Genomic DNA, 23,884 nt, shown 5'->3' on the forward strand with positions numbered 1-23,884 from the left:
ATTCAGCTCTTTATTAGACCAATCAGGAGTTTTAGGCAGGCAAAGTGACACATCTTCACAGAGTTGAACAAATGAAACATAAAAGATGCAACACATCTTTGCATTGTTAAACAAATATTCCACAGCATAAACAAATGTAACACATCTTAAACTAATATTCCACAACAGTGAATGCTCGATTTCCAGAGTCTATCAATGGCACTGATTTCAGTAGGCAGTAGCCATGGCCTTCTAAGACTCTCTCTCTCATCCAAAGTTAGCTATTGCCAAGTCAGTTCTTGTGCAGGCTCACACAATAAGGATTCTATTTCTGGCACAGTAAATTGTGGTTTTAAAAGAAACCCATGCCAGAGGGTGTAATAGGCCCCCAGGATTAACCTACTAGTGTTGTTTAGATAACCTTTTTCTGTGATACATTGATAAAAGCTATATTCAATGTTCATTGTAGAAGCTTCTCTTTTCAGTAAAAGGTAGTGAATGCCAATACATGCTAAAAGACACTGAGAATAAATGCAATTTGAGTGTTCAACCCTAAACTAGGAATTTATACTACCATCTCTAAAGCTATGGGAACATTATGGGTGAGGAGACAGAAATAATGTAAAATCCTGAACATAGGAGCAAGGACTGTGAAATACCATCCTCACAGCATGACATAAGCATTCAAATTATGAACTCAGTGAAACTGAACTTGCCTATACTGAGCCTGCACAAGAATATCTACTCTTTTAGTATGACACAAGAGACATTTCAGATAGAACTGGAAAATACAACATTTGATCTTGACAGACACTCATAAAATAATTTTATAAGGAAATTCAATAATCATATTTATGGTGAATGTATACATTTAACACATAACACTAGGAAAACATCAAAATGTATATGTAATTGAATATCCACAAGCAAATTATAACTTTCTTAGGCCTAACCTAATTCAATAACTAATCTGATGAAAAGATGTTAAGTGTGATTTCAGAGTAATAGAAATTAACTTGATATTATTTACTTTCTCATGTATGTAATAGAAATACCCATTGTTAGTAGTTTTATATATATATGTGTGTGTGTATACATATATATGTGTGTGTAAAATAAGTAAATCAAAGATTGTACTGCTAAATTATTTATGTTGATTTTGTAAGTAGAATGTTCAAAACAGCATTCATTTACTTACCTGAGTATTTTAAATATATTCATGTGTGATTGATTCACTAATTTTATAACGTACTTTTAAAAATATCATTCTTTATTGAATTTTAGGGAGTTTATTAATCAGTTGACATGCCTAGTTGTGCTACCTTGATATAGTTGGACATAAGTTAAAGGTAATAACTGAAACTACAAAAAAGTCAGAAATAGAACCAAAGAGGACTCTTTTGTGTAGGAAGTTTCTAAATTTAAATGTTAATTACTTTTTAATTATTTATAATTATAAACATGCCTTTACTTGATTTAGATAAATTTGAAACTGTAATAATGTAATAAGATATAGCAAAGGAACCAGTTTGGAATTTCCAGGTATAGTCTGCCTGTCTTTTTTCCTTTGCATTTTTTTTATTACTGATATTATTAGATTGTAATGACTTCATATCTAGCTCTCTTTCTCTAGTGATTCATTTAAAATTATTTCTTCAGAAATAGAAGTGGTAAAACATTTCTGTAATCTCGGCACTTGGGTAGTGAAGGTATGAGGAAATGGAATTCAAAGACAGCAGAAAACCTGGGTTCTGTTTTGAGCACCTACAGGGTGGTGCAATGATAACAAATATTTAGGGCACAGTGGCATATGTCTTTAATCTCAGCACTTAAGAGGCAGAGGCAGGAGGATCTCTGTGAGTTCTAGCCCAGCATGGTCTATATAGCAAGTTACAGGACAGCCAAGGCTGTTAGACAGAGAAACCCTGCCTTGAAAAGCAAAATAAATGAACAAACAAAAGAGAATAATAAGCAAGCTCAACCATTCAACAATCATGTCTCTACTCCCATTTTTCTATTTTCCAATTGCATATATCAATGTTCAAAATTGTGAGTATAACTATATTTTCATGTATACGTAATATCATTTAATCGTATTACTTTATATTACCATCTCTTTTCCACCTTCTACCTCTCTCTTTTTGCCTGTCTTTTTCTCAAATAGGCCCCTACTACTTTCATGTCTTCAAAAATAAATCTAGATTCTGTACATGTAAAAGGAATTATGTGATAACTGGCATTTTCTTGGTGGGACAAAGGACATAACTTTTGTCCTTCTTTTGCTTAAACAATACTCTGTTGTGAAGTATAATATTCTCGTTTCATTGGATATTTTTGCTGTTTACTATAACATGTGTTCTGTGAATATCTTTGACAATGTATTATAATCTAATCAGGAACAAATTGGCTAATGATTACTTTAGTCAAATTGAAATTTTATATATATATCCATATCCTTAATGAAGAGTTCTGATAGTATTTGAAATGTCAAATGTGAACCTATTTAAATTGTCTTAATTCATTTAAGCACACTGCTTTGGAGAAAGGTTGTTTCAGTTCATATTCTTAACAACAATATGTATTCATTTCTTCTGAATCCTTTCCAGGATTGAATATTTTAATTTAGTAAAAATTTGATAGAGCTAGACATGTAGATCAATGGTAGAACACTTGCATTTGCATATATAAATCTTTGGTTCAATCCTCAAAATTTAAAAAAATATAACTTAATAAAATAAAGACATACTTATTTTATTTTTCCCCTTTTATTAAAAGTAGATTCTTTTAGAGTAGCTGTGGTGGTACATGCCTTTAATCTGAGCATGTGGGAGGCAGAGGCAGGAGAATCTTGAATCTCTGAATTTGACCCTAGCCTGATCCACAGAGTGAGTCCCAGGACAACCAGGGCTACACATAGAAACCGTCTGGAAAACAAAACAAAACAAAACAAAACAAAACAAAAACAACAAAAAAAACCAAAAAAATTCTTTTCTCATGCAATATATCCTGATTACAGTTTCCCCTCCCTCTACTCCTCCCAGTTCCTCTTTACTTCCCCTCCCATCTGAATCCACTGCCTTTCTGTCTATGTAAAACGAATAGAAAAAATCTCTTAATAAAAAGAAAAACCATCATACAGAATTTAGACCAGGAAAACCAACAGATGGAAAAAAGCTCAAGAGAAGGCACAAGAGTCAGAGACTGACTTCTTCAAACACTCAGAAGTCTCATAAAAGTATTAAACTAAAAGCTACAATGTGCTGGGCGGTGGTGGCACACACCTTTAATCCCAGCACTTGGGAGGCAGAGCCAGGCGGATCTTTGTGAGTTCGAGGCCAGCCTGGGCTACTATTGAGTTCCAGGAAAGGCACAAAGCTACACAGAGAAACCCTGTCCCAAAAAACCAAAACAATGTATACGCCAAGGACACTTGCAGGCCTTTGGCTTGCTGCTTCTGTCTCTATACATTCATATGAGGTTTGCTCAGTTCATTTAGAGGCCTTGCTTCCTTGGTGCCCTCCTTTCCCTCTGCTCTTACACACTTTCAGCCTCCTCTTCAGCAGGATTCCCTGAGCTCTGAGTGGAAGGATTTGATGGAGACATCCCTTTTAGAGACTGATATTCCATTTAATACCTGGCTGTGGGTGTCTCTATTTGTTCCCATCTGGGGCAGGAAGAAACTTCTCTAATGATGGCTGAATGAGACACTTGTCTTTGAGTACAGCTGAATGTCATTAGGAGTCTAGCAGTCCTTTATCATTTTATTTTCTTTGAACCTGTAGTACTTTTTGGTATATAACCATTTTATATTATTTTGAAACCTAGTAAATTGAGCATGTTTTATTATTCAAATATTCATGTTTTAAAACTTTTGAACTCGTGTCCTTTGCCTATTTCTCTATATATTTTTAAGAATTTATTTTATTATACATTTATTCAAGTAACATTTGCTAACAAGCAGAAATCCTAATTCCTGTATATATTTTACACCACAAATTTTATTCACATTTCTCTTACTTGTCTTTTTATATTACTAAACAATCCTTTTTATTTAAGAATAGTTTGATGTTCATGTTTTCCTTCCTTTTTAGGCTTGGTTTTCTGTGTGATTTATGTATTCTAACTTTAGTTAAATGACTTACATTTAACTAATTGAAATATTTGTATTTTTCTTTTTAGTATTCAATCATTTATAAAAAATAGTATGGCCCTTTAAAAAGCTTCACTTATTTATTTCAGTAAAATTCTAATTTTACATCCAAGATTATTTAGTTTAATAATGCTTCCTATGAGTTTCCATAATTGTGTTATAAGTTTTGCATATTATAGGTTTTTATTAATTTTAACACATATATATTTGTCCATCTTGATATTTTCATTTTATATTCCTTATAAAAAAGAAAGGCTTATGAAGACTCTGTTTCATGAGCAAAAGAACTAACAGGCAGCATATGAGTCCTTATATCCTCAGTGCCTGTGGTTGATTAGAAAATAGTTAACACATAATTATGAACATCTTTACTACCATCTTATGTCATTATTATTTGAGCTATATATGAATTCAGCTCTCACAGAATAACTAAGCTGGAACTGAAATTGTTGATATATACATTAACAAAAGCCATAGGTTATAGTTTTCTTGACAAAGGATATTCATAAATTAATAAAAGATATAACACTAGATGCTTCATTTGATGTCCAAACTACTATTTTTTATACTATGACATTCTGGCTTTGACAAAGGTTAAGTATTTCAACATCTTAGTTGATATACAATCTGAGATAGATAGATGATAGATAGATAGATAGTTAAAATTTTCATTTCAAGTATACATCTAGATACAAAATGAATGTAAAAATGTATATGTTCATATTATTCATAAGAATAATTCTCTAATTACAAGATCTCTAACTCAAATGCCTTCGAATTCAAGAGTTATGGTAATGGAGGAAAAGAGAACATAATCAGGTAAGAAGGGTAGAGTCTGTGATAAATTACAAAGTCCATGCTGTCTTAGGTAATAAAACACCTTAATATATACTATTTAAGTTAAGTAAAACATTTGAGAAATCTGAACAATATTCAGAGAATGTGAGAAAGTGGAGCATTCAGCCTTAAATGGAATGTCTTTTTATATCCTGTCCTTCAAGGCTCAGGGATATATGCAGAAGGTGAGGCAGAGGAAGTGAAAGAACCAAAGATGATGGATGACTCCAAGGAAATAGTGTCTTCAGGTACAACATAATTTATGCATACATGGATGGGCAAGAAGCATGACAGCTCACATAGGACTCGCACATGTTCAAATGAGACAAAGTTCCAGCACTGAGAAAGGGAAGTAGACACAAAATCTCACCCTTACCAAAAGGCTATTTGCAATTGATACCAACTATGGGAGAGAAATCAGTTTTCTCCAAAGGAGTATCATTGTACATTTCAAGTACAAGCACAGTCCAAGGCAGGTTCCACACTAAGGAGCAGTTTGCCAACACAAAATGGATTTGGTATTTCTTTAAATTAATTAATTTATTTATTTTAAATCTTAACCACAGCCTCCCTGCCCCCCTCTCCTCCCATTCATACACCCCTCCTTCCCTCCACTGCCCCCTCAATCCTGCCATCCTCCAAAACACTCAGAAAGGGACAGGCCTTCCATGGACTTCAGCAAAGAATGGCATATCAAGCTGCCATAAGACCAAGCACCTCCCCCTGTATTCAGGCTGAGCAAGGCAATCCAGCATGAGGAACAGATTCCCAAGAGCAGGTCAAAACTCCAAGGACAGCCCTTGTTCCCATTGTTGGGAGACTAAGCGACACAACTGTCATATATATGCAGAGGGCCTGGGTTGGCTCCATGTAGGCTCCCTGGTCATTGGTTCAGACTCTGTGAGTTCCCATGAGCTAGACTAGTGGTTTCTGTGGGTTTTCCTATAATGTTCCTACAATCCTTCCTCCCTTTATTCAGCAGGACTCCCTGAACAAGGCCAAATGTTTGGCCACGGTCTCTGAGTCTGCCTGAATCAGTCACTGGAGGAAGGCTCTCTGATGACAACCAGGATAGTCATCAATCCAATCATAGGAGATGGCCAGTTCAGGCTATGCATCCAGTGTTGTCGGGATTCTTAGCTAGGGCCATCCTTGCAGACTTCTGGGAGTTTTTCTTATATCCCTTCTACCCAATTCCATAAAGCCCCTCTTTCTAGTCTTCTCCCTCATTACTGTCACCCTTCTTCCACCCCCCAAACTGATCCCTTAATTTCCACTGTCCATCCACTCCCAGTCCAATTAGAAGATCTCTACTTTCCCTTCCCAGAGAAATCCATGAGGCCCTTCTTGTTAACTAGCCTCTCTCTCTGTGTGGATTGTAATATGGTTATCCTTAACTTTATAGTTAATATCTACTTATGAGTGAGTACATACTATATGTGTCTTTCAGGGTCTGGGTTACCTCAATCACGATGATTTTTTTCTAGTTCCATCCATTTGCCTTCATATTGCTTGATATCATTGTTTTAAACAGCTGAGTAATACATTAAGTAAACAAGCCTCAGGGCAGCATATAGATTAATAGAAATCTATTAATTAAGTTATAAGAGCTAGCTAAAAGGAATCTAATCTATCAGCTGAGCATGTATAATTAATATTAAGTCTCTGTGTGCTTATTTGGGGACCAGCTGGTGGGGCAGAAAAGTCCAACTACATAAGAGGGTAATCCTGAAAAAACTTAAAAGCATAATAAGCTGGTTTTCTCACCCTCAGCATTACTTCACTTTCTATAACTCTTTTTCAAGGTGTGATGCCTTGTGAAAATTTCCTAAATCTATGTTGATATACTTACTGTGGTTTTTACAGATATTGTGCATGCAGTCATATTGTTGCGATTTCACAGGACCTTCAGCCATTTCTTGTCCAGAGGACATCTTATAGCAGTCTTCCTGGCCCTTGGACCCTTACAGTATTTCTACTCTTTCTACTGTTATATTCCTGGAGCTTCCTTTGTAGGAATTGTGATATACATGCCCGATTCGGATCTGGGAACAAAATACTCACCTATTCACTATATTTTAACTGGCTGTGAATCTCTCTATTGACCTCATCTGCTGCATAAAGAAGTATCTTTGGTGAGATATGAATAGAATTTGTCCATAGATATAGTGAAGAATATTTAGAAGGCAATTAGAAACGTTGTTACTTTAATACTATGCTCATTATAAATTTTCCTGTAGGGATGATGAACTCTCTAGCCATGGATTCTTGGTTAGGTTTACAGTATCATATATGAGTTCTGTATAAATGAGAATTTTTTAAGTCCAATTATACAGCTGTTGGTCAGCTCCATGCTACAATTACCATGATTGCACCATTGGGGATAGCTTGCCAGTGCTGTTACTCTTGTGCTTTTTAGACATTACAGCTGGGTGGGTATATGGATAACTTTTCTCCTTTGGCAGCTTACATAGCAACTTCCTATACCATGAGAGCTCTCAGGGAGAAGGCTTCCAAGTGAGAAACAGCTTGATTTCTCCAAGTTATTTGGCCAAAGTATGTAGTCCTTCAGAAATTGGGTCTTGCCTTCCAGTTCTTCTAGGCAACAAGGAACAAGTACTACCAGCTATTATTTTGTGGGGTCTTTTAGAACATCTTACCAATGATTCAAAGAGAAATACTCCTTCTCTGTACTTGGGTTTTGATAGATAGTCTGGGTACTGGTGGTGGCATTATCTCAGCACAGGTGATAACAGTATTAAAACACACACACATCAAAATATTGACTAACTGACAAAGTTTTTACTGATAGTGTCAATGACGTCCTACAATAAAAAAAAACAGATAGAACAGAAAGCAGAAAGAAGTATAAAATTTACATCTTGAAGAGAAAAAGAGGAAGTTTATGGTTATAGCCAAGATATGAACTGGAAGAGATGGTATAATTGCTAAGGAAATTTTTTGAGGAGAGGAAGCCTACTGTTATGCACTGGGACAATGGGAAAATTGTCCTGAGAACAAGAATCCACCTTAGCTAAACTCTCTGCTTGCAAACTGAAACACCCTAAGGACTTTCCTGCTCCCAGAAAACATACAACAGCTGCTGCAAATGTGGTCCAAGTAGTTCAGGGTCCAAGCCAAACTCTGAGTCCAACTTAGCAGTGTTATCAAAATGACACTAGCTTTGGGGCATGAAAGATATAAGACTGAATGGTTCTTAGATTCTTCCTCTGATCTGAGAGAGCTGCCAGTGTGACAAATTGTAGCAGGGCTACATGCAGTTCTTCTAAGGAGGCCAAGATATACCATTAAGGAAGTGGTGAAATTAAAGCCTGTATTGCAGTGAAGACCTAAAAATATTGGTGATGCTGCAGCTGTGAGACATTTTTGAAAGAGAGCTGCATATCCAGAGTGGAATCAGCTGAAGGGAGAGATCTATGCTGCAGTCAGAAAGGCTGGCATCACAGAGCCATCTAAGACATTTTAAATTGAAGCCACAGACAGCAGACAAGGAGATACAGGATTTAGTATTTGACCTGATGAGTTTCATTCTTTCTTTGGCCATATTTTTCATCACTATGCCTCCATTCCTTCTCTTCAGAAAATATTATATCCTATATAACCGAATGTTAGAAGCATATAGTTTTAAGATGATTTTTATCTCTTATTTTTTTCATATAATATATATTCGATCATGGCTTTCCTTACCCAGACTCCTCCAAGATCCTTCCCACTTCCCTACCTACCCAACTCCATGCCCTTTCTTTCTTTCTTTCTTTAGAAATCACACAAAAAGGGAAAAAAAACAAGACTTTTTTTAAAAAGAAAGAAAAACACAAGAAACAAATACACATTTCTGTACAGTTCACAGTATGATCTATAATAGACATATTTTTGGTTTTGATGAGTCAATTTACTATGATTACAGCAATTTAAAGTAAAATAAAAAATGATAGATACTTAGATACTTAGATAGAGATAGATACTTAGAGATAGATACTTAGATAGAGATAGATAGATAGATAGATAGATAGATAGATAGATAGATAGATAGATAAGTAGATAGATAAGCAGCAATATTTCATCAAATTGGGTACTTAAAACATCTAAAATAAATTGAATAAGGAATTCCCTGTAAGGCTGTCAGCTGGAGTTCCCAATAAAGAGTTCTAAGGAGAACAGAGCATTTCCTCAGTTGAAGCATCCAAAGAAAACAGATAGCATAGCAACATATAGAGATACCATTATTAAAACATGAAATAACTTCAAACACAAACTAACTGGAGAAGTTGAGTTAAACAGTTGAAGCTCCTAACTGAGCTTTCTCTCCATGGCTGAATGTCCTACAGCTGAACACTTAGTTATTGTCACCTTCAATTACTCTTATGTCCTTCCCACACCTATTTCTTTCTCCTCAAAAGTTCCATTCTTATATTCATGTCTGCTTTATTTTGTAACCCAAAGATTTTAATCAGGGCTGTCTTTGTGACTATGAATTTACAACTATTCATTATGACATGGTTAGTTCATCATAGGCCCAACAAATGAGAGCATCTGCCTCTCCCCTGGAATCCATCACTTACCCATAGTTCAGCATCAAGGGGTAGGGAAATATGGGAACTACCTCAAGATATTATTGGATGGTAAATTAGTAAGTGTTTTCATTCCAAAATATATTAAGTATATGGGGTGATAAATTCATTAAATTGCTCTATTTAGTTATTTCACAGAGTACAATATATACATATTCCAAAACAACATGCTTCTTTTTCTAAATATATGAAAATTCTGTCACTTTCAATAAGTAAACACAGAAAAGTAATTAAGAAACAGAACATATCATTACCACTAATAGAACCACCTCCCTAAATGCAAGGGAAAAGTCAGAGAGCTAAGTTTCTTTCTCTAGTCTAGAGAGAGAAAAATGGAATTACAGGCACTGCTGTATAAGTGATTGTGCAATATATGCCTAAGACAGAAAGTGGGCTTGTCTAGAAAGTGACAGCTGCTTCTACATATCTTCACAGGAGAAAATTTTAAAAAATCAGTACATGAACCTAAACTCCAAGCTATTTCCTCTGCAAAAATGGTAGTAAAATGTTTAGCAAATAATTTAAATAAAATGAATTTACTGTGCTTCTTTTCAAAGTTTGGAATAGAATAAAAATATTTTTTACCTGTTTGAGAGTCTTAGTCTTTACAAAGCAGTTTTGATTTTCTACTTTAAAAAAATTTAATTACTCTCTTTAACCCAAAAGGGACCATACTACTAACTTCAAAGGAATACTAATGAACAAAAATAATTTAAAAGCTTTATTAAGTTCAATTAATTGGTTGTAACATTCTAATTTTGTCATGCTTTAGTAACCACTATATTGTAAGTAATTTTGATGATATCCAATTCAGTTGCAAACAAGTTTTGCATAGTAAAGCAAAAATTGAGTTGTCTTTATAATTACCAAAATCATTGGTCTGTTTGGTATTTTTGATAAATTGGTTAATTAGCTTTTTTATTGCATTCCAAGTTTCAGCATAATAAAACAAAGGTAATTTATTTTTCTGCATAAAGTAATATATCTATATTTCTAACATCCAAAGCTTATAAAAAGCCTGAAATAACCTCTTCATATAACAGTTGCTACTTTATAATGGCTTTAGACATTTTTCTTACAGTTTGGATATTATTGAAATAGACAAAATCATAAGATTCTGTCAAAAGAAAGATTATTATTTGAAAGATTGAAGCTTATAATATAAAATTTTATTTATTCCCTGCTCATTCTAGCATGATATTAAACTCTGTGGGTCAAACACCCCATCATAAAAGTCGGGAAGTGGCTATTTATGCAACATGCATTTGTGACAAGTGGTGTGTTTACCATGATGTTTGCCAGTCTTAAAATACTGAATGAAATTCATGGTTTAGATTTACCTTCAAAGACAAACCTTCATTTTGGTGAAAAGTGTGTTAGGTATGTATTAATACATAAACATTGTCTAAGAGAACATTGGCTGTGCTTTTTACATGTAAACATGCACAAATCCCATGAGTTTTACAGAATTTGAATAAGTATTATGTAATATATTTAGGAAACATATCATTGAAACATTCAGCACCATCCCCTTAACAAATAAATCATAAATAAACCATTTTTGAAGGTCATTTAACTACATTTGACTACTGTGTGAATAAGCCCAGGCAATGGCTAAATAAATTTTCTGACAGAAAGAAAATATATGGCCCGGGCAGTGGTGGTGCATGCCTTTAATCCCAACACTTGGAAGGCAGAGCCAGGCGCATCTCTGTGCATTCAAGGCCAGCCTGGTCTACAGAGCAAGTTCCAGGACAGGAACCAAAACTACACAGAGAAATACTGTCTCAAAAAAAACCAAAAAAAAAAAAAAAAGAAAATATATGATAGTCTTTGATGAAAATTTAACCATAAAGACAAGTTTCTTGGGGTATAAATTACTATTGATTATTGAATATTTCCTATTTTCCACACACCTATTTAATTCTGATTATTTTAATCTCTGAGAAGATATTAGTAACTACATCTAAAATGATAATCTCAGGGTTATGTTTTATATTTGACCTACAGACCATTGGCATAAAATGGACCTAAGGATGCTATATGCTTATGTAAAGCCAGTGATAATGGGAATTGTATCATATAAAGTACATTGGAGCCTATTTGCAATCGTTCTGTACATGATTCTGATTCATGTAAGCCTCAATACAATATCTTTTATTACCTATGGATTCTTTTGGAATCTGGATAATATTGACCCTTTTCAAAGTTGTGTGTAAGCATATGTGTATATTTCTTGACACACATATGTATGTGTGTGTATGTATACATAATTTTGTATAACATCTCTAGGAGCCCATAACCTTGCCAAACCATATTTATGTACTGTATAGGAAAGTCATGTACTCTCTTGTAAGCTTCATTTGTTCAACATAGTATGCTCTTTTTTTTTTTTTTTAAGATTTATTTATTTAGTATAGAATGTTCTGTCTGCATGTATGTCTGTCTGCAGGCCAGAAGAGGGCACCAGATCTCATTACAGATGGTTGTGAGCCACCATGTGGTTGCTGGGAATTGAACTCAGGACCTCTGGAAGAGCAGTCAGTGCTCTTAACCTCTGAGCCATCTCTCCAGCCCCCAGTATGCTCTTTTTTGCCATAAAGTTGCTTGGAACTATTTGGAATTAGATTATTTAACAGTGTTTACACATTGTGTCTATCATTTTTAATATAAAATTGCTATTATGGGAGATGTTTATCTTAAATTATTGTCACTGTTATTTCTAAAATTAAAAGATTTTTAATGAAGCTAAAGTAGTTAGGCCTAAGATATTGGCATTTGAGTAGAAGGGCAGGTTCTAAATTTCCTCTCCTTGGCACTGAATCATCTCATTTGCCTGACCCTATTAGTGTCCCTACTTAATCTTTGTTAATTGGCTATCCTTAACAGAAAACAAAATATTCTACCTTCACTAGTGCTTTATAATCAACACTATATTTTCTTAGTAAAAATTAATTTTTACTGCCTGTTAATTTTAAATATAAGCAAATTGCTCTAACAAATTAGGAAAACACAACTTTTTAAATGAAGTCAATTGAATACAATGTGAATATTGTATTAAATTGTGAACCTAATGAGTACTGGATGTTAGATCAATCTAAGATTAAAGTGCTAAAGACCACAGACATTTGTGAGAGGATGGAGACTCTGTGGTAACACAACAATTTTTAGCAGTGCCTCATTGTAGGGGAATCCAGTTAATTGGGACAAATCTAGAGTTAATAAGTAAATCATTCATCAGAGTAACTTTGTTTTACAGATGACATATGTATTGAGAAACGCAAACTGGTATGATTATACGTGGTTCTTTGTTCCCATTTATACCTATACATAAAGAACCCCAGAGAATCAATGTACAGATTTTAGCTGATATACTTTATGCTTACAGTAGTCATTTCAGCCTAATGATTAAAGCTCTTCTAGCCAACTTACTTTTCCCCAATGTAGTAGACACAATGAAAACAGATACTTTTTCTTTTATTACTTTATATTTTTCATACAATATATTCTTATCCTATTATTTCCCATTCCTGATCTCTTCCCAGATCCTTTTCACATATTTGGACACCCAACTTCATATACTTTCTCTCTAAAAATCAATGAAAATTAAAACAAACAAACAGGAAAAATGAATAAGACAAAATCATACCAAAACAAAAATTCCATTAAAAAACATAGGGTCCTAATTCACTAATAAAAAGACACAGGCTAACAGAATGGATACAAAAACAGTATTCATCCTTCTGATGCATACAAGAAATATACTTCAACATCAAAGATAGACAATACCTCAGATAAAGGGTTGGAGAAAGATTTTCCAATCAAACAGACCGAAAAAGCAAGCCAGTATAGGAATCCTAATTTCTAACAAAATAAACTTCAAATTACAATTAATTAAAAGAGATGGAGAAGGACATTTTACACATTCCCAAAAGCCAGCTCATGTGCCATGGACAGGTCCTCATCCCACTGTTAGGAGCTCAACACACAGACCAAGCTACACAACTGTCACACACACATACAGAGGCCTAGGTTGGTCCCATGCAGGCCTGTTAGCTGTGGGTCCAGAGTCCGTGAGCTCCCATGTTTTCAGGTTATCTATCCCTGTGGGTTCCCCTATTATGACCTTGATGCCCCTGGCTCATACAATGCTTCCTCCCTCTCTTCAATAGGACCACTGAGCTCGGCCCAGTGTTAGGTTGTGGATATTTGCATCTGCTTCCTTCAGTTACTAGATGGATGTTCTCTGATGACAATTAATACAGTCACCAATCTGATTACAGGAGAAGGTCAGTTCAGGTACCTTCTCCACTATTGCTAGGAGTCTTAGCTGGGATCATCCTTGTAGATTCCTGAGATTTTCCTTGGCACCAGGTTTCTCTATAAACCAAAAATTCCCCCACCATCAAGACATCTCTTTTATTATTCACCCCATCCATCCCACCCCCAACCTTCCCAACCAGATCCCTCATGTTTCCATGACCCTCCCCTGACCCCTGTTTACCTAGGAGATCTCTTCTGTTTTCCATTCCCAAGGAAATATATGTGTCTATGTTTGGGCCCTCCTTGTTACCTAGATTCTCTGGGGCTGTGGATTGCAGCCTGGTTATCCTTTACTTTATTCATACACTTTATAATAGATATACATATGTTTATGTTGGAAATGACATCATCACTTTCAAGTTGATTTTTATTAGTTTATTAGATACTGCCCTCTATGATGTCATAAATTTGAAAACCTCCAAAAATGAGCGTTTCAATTGTGACTTGAGCACTTCAAACTTCTTATGCTAGCTCTTAATCACACTGGGATAGATGGTTTTCCCCTGCATTTTTAAAAATAATGCGGATTATTAAAATCAAACATCTATGTCTCTCTCGCTATACCTAGGAGCTTGACAGAAGTGTATTTTATTTAAAATTGGAATTTTAATGTTCTACATTTCCCCAGCCATTTGATATGAAATGGTTTTATTATTGCAATTGTATATTTAGTGTATGGTATTTGTGTGTGTGTGTGTGTGTGTGTGTGTGTGTGTGTGTGTGTGTGTGTGTGTGTATTATTTGTGTGCATGTGTGCACAGGCATGCTACTATGAGTGTATGGGGGTCCAAGAACAGTTTGAGCAGTAGCTTCTCCCCATCTACCAAGTAGGTCCTGAGGATCCAGAAAGGATCATCAAGCTTTTCGGTAAGTACTTTTTCTTACTAAGCCATGTCACTTGATCTGAGATGAAAGTGTTCCTGAATGGATTGTAGTAATTTTTTGTCTCATTTTAATACAGAATAATACAATTAAGTAAGTCTCCTACCACTAGTTTATATCCAAGTTCAAGTTTTTAGCTAATTTATTAAATAACCTCATATTTGAAAATATACAAGGTTATTTAATAAATTTATATAAAGCCAAAGATAGTTACTTAAAGTGAAAAATAACTAGCATAATCATCTTATAAAACATTCTTTAAACATTAATGCTTATTGTTGATACATCATTAAGATTTCAAATATCTTGTAGTACTCTGTGGAGCTGAAGCAGTGAGATCACAAATTTGGTGCATTTGCTGGCTTTGTACAATGTTCTAAGCTAAACTGGCTATATAAAAATACTTTGTCTCAAAAAATATTCAAACAAACCAGATATATTATTTTGTTGATTTCATTATAAATATTACTTTGGTATATTGAGATATATTTATTCCTGAAATCACCATTTAAGAATCCAGCCAGTATTACTTTTTATGATGTTCACTGATTGATTAGAAAGCATTTACTGAGATTCTACAGAGCACTGAAGAAAGAGAAAAAATATGGAAAATTTCTGGTCCCAAATGACTTACTGAAGTTGGAGTTTCATCCCTCTCATTTCTTTCTGTTGCTTTTTTTTACTGTGTTCTCTAGCCGTAGATATTCAAACTATACATCATGAAATAGGCCTAATTGAATACAGGATTGCACAGAGTGAGAAAGGTGGAGAAGTCTAGTGTCAAAATTGTGTACAAAATGAAGTACTATGTTGTCTCTATGTCCTTTTTTGTTCTGTTTCCTCCTTACTTTCAACATCTAGATTTCACTACTTTCAGGGTAATTGCTGTCAAAAGCTTGTTTCTCATCACTTCATAATCCTAACATTCCAAAAAAATTTTCTATAATGTGAGGCAGGCTGAAATATTGGTATTTTGTAAAAAATATCCTCAAAGATGTAAAATGACACCTCATTGGGCATATTACATTAGCTTTATGAGAGATTATTTTTGCTTCATTTCATTCTTTTTCACTAGCTGTCAGATTTTCCACTATATGTGGCACAGTGAAATCTGTAAGTCTCACTTTCTAGTAACTTAGACATTAGTTTCTCTTAGTACCTGAAAATTGAGGTTTCATTTGAAAGCAGCCACTTTAAGCACCTATTACAACACAGGTATTATATTAATAATTGGGAATTCAGCAGAGGATGTAAAGTTAATAGAATGTAATAATTTATAATGACCTATAAATACTTTATCTCTTTAAGGCTCAAATCATTACAATCTCTTTTCAATGTATATGGTTAACTACTTTGGCAAACCTAATCAATTGCAAATGTGTGTTAGAATATATTTGATCAAGGTAACTTTGAATTAATGTGAGAACATGATTACTATAGCTAAAGTACAGTTTTAGAAATATAAGTACACATACCTTATTTGTGGAAGAAAAATATGAGGGTGAACACTGGAAAAAATAGATGTCACCATGTAGACAAAATAATGAAAATTCATAGGAGCAAATATTTGGAGAGGCATTACTGAAGTTCAAAAATCCCCATTGTTCTGATTTCACGCTCATTAAACAAACATGTGTTGATAATTTGGCATCTTTATGTACATTTTCCATGAGGACAGAAAGCTCCACTAAGGTAATATGAGTGTTAACTTTACCTGGTCATTCATTTTTCATTGCAAGTGAATGAACCAGACTGACACAGGAACTCTTCTGTGAGTTGGAAACTCTTATTATAGTTACTATTGAAGTTATCAGCTGAAATCATGAAGCTGATTCCCTCTGTCTCATTGTATATTTTCTTGAATTGTAGCATTTTCCACATTCCCCAAATGTAATAAATGTGTTTTTAACTAAACAGAAGTCATCTCTGAATATAGATGTCTTCAAATAAGTCTTTCAATTTACACAGTCTTGGGAGCAAGGAAATTCTCAATAGCTCACATGTAACTGAGAAATAAATAAATAAAACAAGAAAGTACAGTGAAACTACATTGCACAAACTGCAATAAGGGAGCTCAGGTACCCATGATGAGTCCCTTTTGTTTTGTTCAAGAGGCTAGCAAAGACAGATATGATGTTATATCATTACTGTTGTCGCTGTTTGATTTTTGAAACAGAGGTTGTTATGTATCTTTGGCTGGATTGGAACTTTCTATGAAGACCACGCTGTCCATAATCATTTGGAAATCTTCCTGCCTATGCTGTTCAAGTACTGGAATTTTAGGTGTACACCATCAATTCCAGCAAAATTCATCTGTTAGTAAGGTTTATTCCATTTTGTTCTCATATACTACTTAATGCTCCTAGACTTGTATTATTTGTGCTTTATCAACCTACAACTCTTATTTGTTGTGATATTCTGGGGGTAGGAGGGAATGTGCTATAGGCAATAGTTAGTCATATAAATTTTACACAGAATAGCTATCTAAAACTAATCATAAACCTTCATTAGGTTAGTTGAGCTATTCCTCCTTGACATGTCCAATATTCACTCTTGTTATTATTTATAATTAGAAAAAGTCCAGCAGTGACCTAGTTTGTACCAAACCCTGATACTTGGTAACTATCATGATATATATATATATATATATATATATATATATATATATATATATATTATTACTTTATGAAGTTTGATATCTTTTTATCTTTTCAGTTTTCAGAAGGCTCTTTGATGAAAAGTTGTACAATTTTCCTTTTGCTGTATTTTTCACATGCTGTATGAGAAGTCAGCATTTGTCAATATGGTTTGTATGTCTTGGTACAATGTTGAAATTCATTATTCATCTGTCCTTCAGTCTGTTCTTTCTGAATGTAAATGAACCTATTTCAAAACATATAATACTGCTTCAAATTGGTCAATATGCATGCATAGATAACAATTAAACCATACATTATATCAACTGTTCAAGCTACTTAACATTTTTAACAGATAATTTTGAAAGATTTAAATGTTTAGTGTTGTGATTTTTAACTATGAAAACTTAAGAACAATTGTGGTGATATTTTATTTGGCCTGAAATATAGTGATATATTATTTGTATGTTAATAAATAAAGTTTGCCCAGAGATCAGAGGAAATAGCAAGCCATTTTCAGTAAACACAAAATTCAGGCAGTGGTAGCACATGCCCTTTATCTGATCACTTGGCAGGCAGGGTCTCTGTGTGTTCAAGGACACACTAGGGAACAGAGCCAAGTGTGGTGACACACACCTTTAATCCCAGTACCAACCATAGAGACCTGGAGGTCTGTACAGACAGGCAGTGACAAGGAAGTGAGATAGCTGGTCTAAGAGCCAGTGAGAGGGCAGAACAGCAAGGCAATAAGGGCACAGGTTAGACAGGAAGTAGCTCACTTTTGGAAGCTGTAGCATGGTGAGGTAAGGTTAGCTGGTGGATATTCCTATTTCCCTGATCACTAAGACTTTCATCTCTATATTTGGCTCTGTGTTTTTTATTTAATAAGACTGCGTAGAAATTTGTCTACAAACAATGCTTTTAAAATGTAACAGTGATGTAATAAGCAAAGAACTGGATAAATTAAAAGTAGAAGTTCTGCAGAAAGAAGAGAAATTGAAGAGAATCTGAACAACTTGACAGTACTTATGTGAATGTAGTTGGTTTTGATTTTGTAATTCTTCCCACAAAATGACAAAGGTAGTTCAATAATGTATGATGATAACATATAGGGAGTAGAGCAAAGGTTATATGTAAGGAGCCAGAACACCTGAATTCAGAGCCCAGTTTCATCATTTATTTTGTTACCTTTAACTGCTAAATCTCACTGTGTCCTGATTGTTTGAAATGAAATCGAATTCAAGTGAACTAGTGAATGTAGTGAATTTAAAATGCTAAGACTAGCATTTGTCAAATAGCAAAAAGAAGTGGTAGAAATCAGTGTTAAAACTAAAATTTATTTTCCTCATGGATATCTAATGATATGGAACTATATGGTTTAAAAAAGAAAATGTTTTCAAGAACATTAAGTCATATAGATGTCAAATACTTTGCTAAATATCATGATCATCTTTCTGTCTTTGGTTTAGAACTTGGCTGTGCCAAAGCTGAAAGGCCCAACTTGCACATATGGAATAAAAATTTGTACAGGCAGAGGCTTAAGAAACCTTATTTTAAAAACTATACTGAATGAATTTTGATAGAGGTGCTATGTGCATGTCAGCAGACTTGGCTTGAGAATCACTAGTTAAGATAATATCAAACTTCCATGGGGTCACCAGGAATTATTTAAAATCTAATATTTTTCTCATTGCTAATTTTATATTGGATTAGGATTACCAGATTTTCAGTGACCTGTTGATCAAATTGTCATACTCATTAAATTGGTTAAAAATGGTAAAAGCTGGGCAAGTTAGTTTTACTATTCTTATTGTCTTAATGACCCAACTGAATCTAATATTCCCAAACTTGCTAGTACTCAACATTTTAGCAGTGAGTACAATGAACTCAGTTTAAATGGTCATGCTAACTTTCTGTACAGATACCATTTCTGTGATGGCTACATAAATAAAATGAAACTGACCTGGCTAGCTGTTATTCAAGTCAATAACTGTAAGCTGGACATGAACACCTAATAATATGAAAATAATAATAATAATAATAATAATAATAATATGTTTTTTATTAACATGTTTTCTAAAAGAATTTTCTAGATTTATTTATTTTATGTATATAATTGTTTAGCGTACATGTATGTATGTGCACCACATGTGTACCTTGTACCCACAGAAGTCAGAAGAGGGTATCAAATCCCTTGGAACTGGAGTTAATAGATGTTTGTGAGCAACATGTGGGTAACAAAAACTGAATGAACATCTTCCACAAAAGAAGCCAATTATTTTAACTGTTAATCCATCTTTCCAAACACTCCTAAAAGAATTTTGAAAGTGGTATTCCTTCTTCTAATATGTTCAGGTTAACATAAATTTTTGCTTATTATATGATATAGTAGAAAAATCTATTTCCAATATAAATAACAATATTTAAAAATGGAATTTGGAGGGTCTATATTATGATCAATTGTAACTACCATGACTATTTTATGTCATATCATAGTTATATTTTAAGACCATATAAACAAGTTCTTTAAAAATTTAAGAATTTCGCCGGGCGGTGGTGGCGCACGCCTTTAATCCCAGCACTCGGGAGGCAGAGCCAGGCAGATCTCTGTGAGTTCAAGGCCAGCCTGGGCTACCAAGTGAGTTCCAGGAAAAGGCGCAAAGCTACACAGAGAAACCCTGTCTCGAAAAAACCAAAAAAAAAAAAAAAAAATTAAGAATTTCACATTAGTTTTCCCCAAATTCACATTTTGTTAACAGGTAAATCATTGAATTTTATTCTACTAAATTATACATTTATTGTTGAGTGTCTTTTATCATTATATCCTCTATGAATATAAATTAATATTTATGTACATTTAATAAAATCATGAAATAATGTAAAAATTAATTTTCTAGACTGAGTTGTGGTTAAACTTACTTGAAAGTGAAAGTTGATAAAAAGATAAGCAATAATTTAAGAAATAACGATTTATCATGAAAGTAGGATTTCATTGAAAGTTCTCTTAAAGCAATGAATGAGAATAGCTTTCATTAGTATACATATTTGTGGATGCGTATTAATGAATGCTAAAATAATACAGAGTTCAGAAATAATGACTTAATTATTTTGTTTGCTTCAAAAATATAAAAATGAGAACTCTTATTCATATAGATCAATAAATGGAAATAGAAACAAGTTTTTTAAAGTATTGAACCTGTGAACTTTTGAGATTCATAGTGATGTACCATCCAAAAAATTTAACGTATTAGCCCATAACTTTATTTTAATGGTTTCAATTTCATTGAAATAAAAATTGGAATCCATCTGATGCAAAAGAATTGGATGTTTTTTACTATTATTAATTAATTTTCTAGACTTTACTGACCCTTAATATAACTATATTTTGATATAGTTATATATGATTCCTTTGTTAGGTACTCTAACTTCTTTCTACCCTCAGGCCATACCCCAAGGCAAAATACTTACTATGAAAGCCATTTCTTTATTTTGTAAACAGATGTTCAATTTCAAAAGGACTGTGGAGAAAGAGATACTGTTATGACAACTACTTCCTAGTAACAATAATTTTAAGAAAGAAAATATATCTTGTTGAAGATCTGAAATGTCATTATTTAAAAATCTATTCATATCAGAGTGCCTCTTAGACAGTCTTCTTATAATTCTAATGGAATATGTGCCCCAGTTTGAAGGCAATTGGTTCATAAAATGTCAAATCCTAAAGCTTTTAATAGAGCCTTTTTTATTGTGTATATACATAGGCAAGCTTGAGGCTTCAGAAGAAACCAATTTGCATTCATTCACAATTGAAACAAGGTAAATCTAAACCTTTGATAATTTATAGTCAATAATTGAAAATGAAATGTTGCTTTTAAGAAATGGTAGCCGGGCGGTGGTGGCGCACGCCTTTAATCCCAGCACTCGGGAGGCAGAGCCAGGTGGATCTCTGTGAGTTCGAGGCCAGCCTGGACTACCAAGTGAGTTCCAGGAAAGGCGCAAAGCTACACAGAGAAACCCTGTCTCGAAAAACCAAAAACCAAAAAAAAAAAAAAAAGAAATGGTATGGTTTCTTTCTATCAGCATGCTGTAGGCATTTTAAATCAGTTTCACATCACATGTAACAGCACAAATGCTACACATAATGAAAATAAACTAGTGCACATACAAAATGCACTTCTTGATAATGAGAAATAGTAAAGAGGAACAGACACATAAGATAGTAACACTGATTCATATTTCCTTATTAATTTTAAAAATATGTGCGTGGCTTAGGGAATTGCTTACTCAGTAAGGTGACTGCTGCATAAATATGAGGGCCCTAGTCCAGATACTGAGTAGCTATGTGAAAAGCTAAGTATAGTGTTACACACCTGGAGAGGTGAAAAGAGTAAGATCCCTGGGTTTTGTTGGTCATCTAATCCAGACAATTGGCAAGATAAAGATTCAGTGGCAGACCCCATCTGAAATAAGATTCCATCTTTCCAAAAATGAAAGGTCCAAGTGGGACCTAGTAGAACTAAAAAGCTTCTGTACAGCTAAGGAAACAATTGATTTGAGTGAGAAATAAACCCACAGAAGGGGAGAGAATCTTTGCTAACTGTACATCATTAATATCCACAATATATAAAGAACTCAAATAGAGTCAAGGAAACAAATGGCCCAATTGAAAAAAAAATGTACTATGGAACTAAAGAGAGAGTTCTTAATAGAAGGGAAAAATAGCTAAGAAATACCTCAGAAATATTCATCATCTTTAGCAGTTAGAAAAAATGAAAATTAAAACAGCTCTAAGATCTCATCTCACAAAAGTTAGAATGTCTGAAATCAATAAAACAACTTAAAGCTAGTGATGTTGTAGGAAAAGACAAACCCTAATACACTGTTGGTAGGAATTCAAATTGGTGCAGCTACTATTGAAATAAATATGGATCACCTTCAAAATCTAAAATTAAACCTACTATATGGCCCAGCTACATTACTCTCGGGCATGCCCAAAGTACTAGACATCTGACTCCACAGATACTTGGTCAGCAATGTTCACTTCTGCTATAGTCCTGATCGCCAAGAAATATTAAAAACCTAAATGTTCTTCAACAGATGATTGACTAATGAAAATGTGGTAGATATATACAGTGGAATACTGTTTAGCTAAAATTAAAAATGGCACTATGAAATGTGCATTCAAATGGATAGTTATAGAAGAGATAATACTGAGTGAGGTAATCAGACTCAGAAAGATAAATGGCTCATTTTATCTCTCAATTATGATCCCTTGATCCAAATCTTCAGGTGTGAGTATATAACATGGAGTATGCACAGGAACAAGAAAGTATAAAAAGACCACTGGAGTCAGGTCACAAAAGGGGAATGGCAGCATAAATATAAATATAGTATAGTTACATATATATGTGGCTGTGGGTGTGTGTCTTAAAGAAAAGCTATGTCTCTTGAGCTAATGATGCACCCCACAAGAACTATAAACTAACAAAGCCCCAGTACAAAGCAAAAGAAAACTCAATTTGAATGGTTGATAAAGGTAATCCAAGTGACTCCCAAAATAATATAGATTGTAGATGTAGCCCTTGGTTACATATCAGGATTTGAGGTTAGACTCTAGGACATAGGACTCAGATAATTTAAGCTGGATCCAATCCAGAAATCTTGTGGTCTAGTTTTCATGGTTCCAGAAAAGGCAATGCAAGTTGCTAAGGGAGGGAAGCAATCAAACAATCCTACCTAGCCACAACACTCATTAACCACAATAATTATCATCATGGCAAGATAGTCATGAACGTACAAAAATTAGCATTTGCATATTGATGGTAACCAACAGGTGTCTAAGCGAACTTGTGGCCCTCTTAACAGAAAGGTAATAATCTCTGGTATTAGAAACCTATCCAACGTCCTGGGGACTATGTGTGCATGAATATTAGAAGATAAATTACTACAAAAAATTTAGAACAACATGATTTCTAAATATATTCTAAATCTTATCCTGATACAACAGATATCACCCTTTATCAAAGAAATTTCTCTTTATAGCAAACAGAGATCATCACAGAAAAATAAACAGACAGAATGAAAAGATCAAGGGATCATGATGATCCCAGACCCAACGGATTTAATCTATATTACAGCTTTTGTATATATGGTTCAGGAAACATCATGGAAGAGGTAAAAGAAAAACTTTAAGAGGCAGACTACCTCGATGTTTGCTGTGAAACACTGTCTTGTAGAACTGTCTGCATAAACAAGAGCTAAACATTGCCAATATCAGTAGACATAAAAACAAAGGAGAAAAATAATTATGGTGTGGCAGCCAAGACAAAGAACTACAGGCAGCTAATGATTGCAGAGGGAAAATTATCCTCTCCCAGGTGTGTCACTAGTGGTAGGCTTGAGGTTTCACAAGTCCATGCTATTCCAGCTGTCGTCTTCTTGTGTAAGCTCTCAGTTCCTGTTCCAGTTCCATATCAGCCTTCCTA

This window comes from Peromyscus californicus, unplaced genomic scaffold (assembly GCF_007827085.1).
Source record: "Peromyscus californicus insignis strain IS unplaced genomic scaffold, ASM782708v3 Scaffold_10__1_contigs__length_136768540, whole genome shotgun sequence".
Lineage (NCBI taxonomy): Eukaryota > Metazoa > Chordata > Mammalia > Rodentia > Cricetidae > Peromyscus > Peromyscus californicus.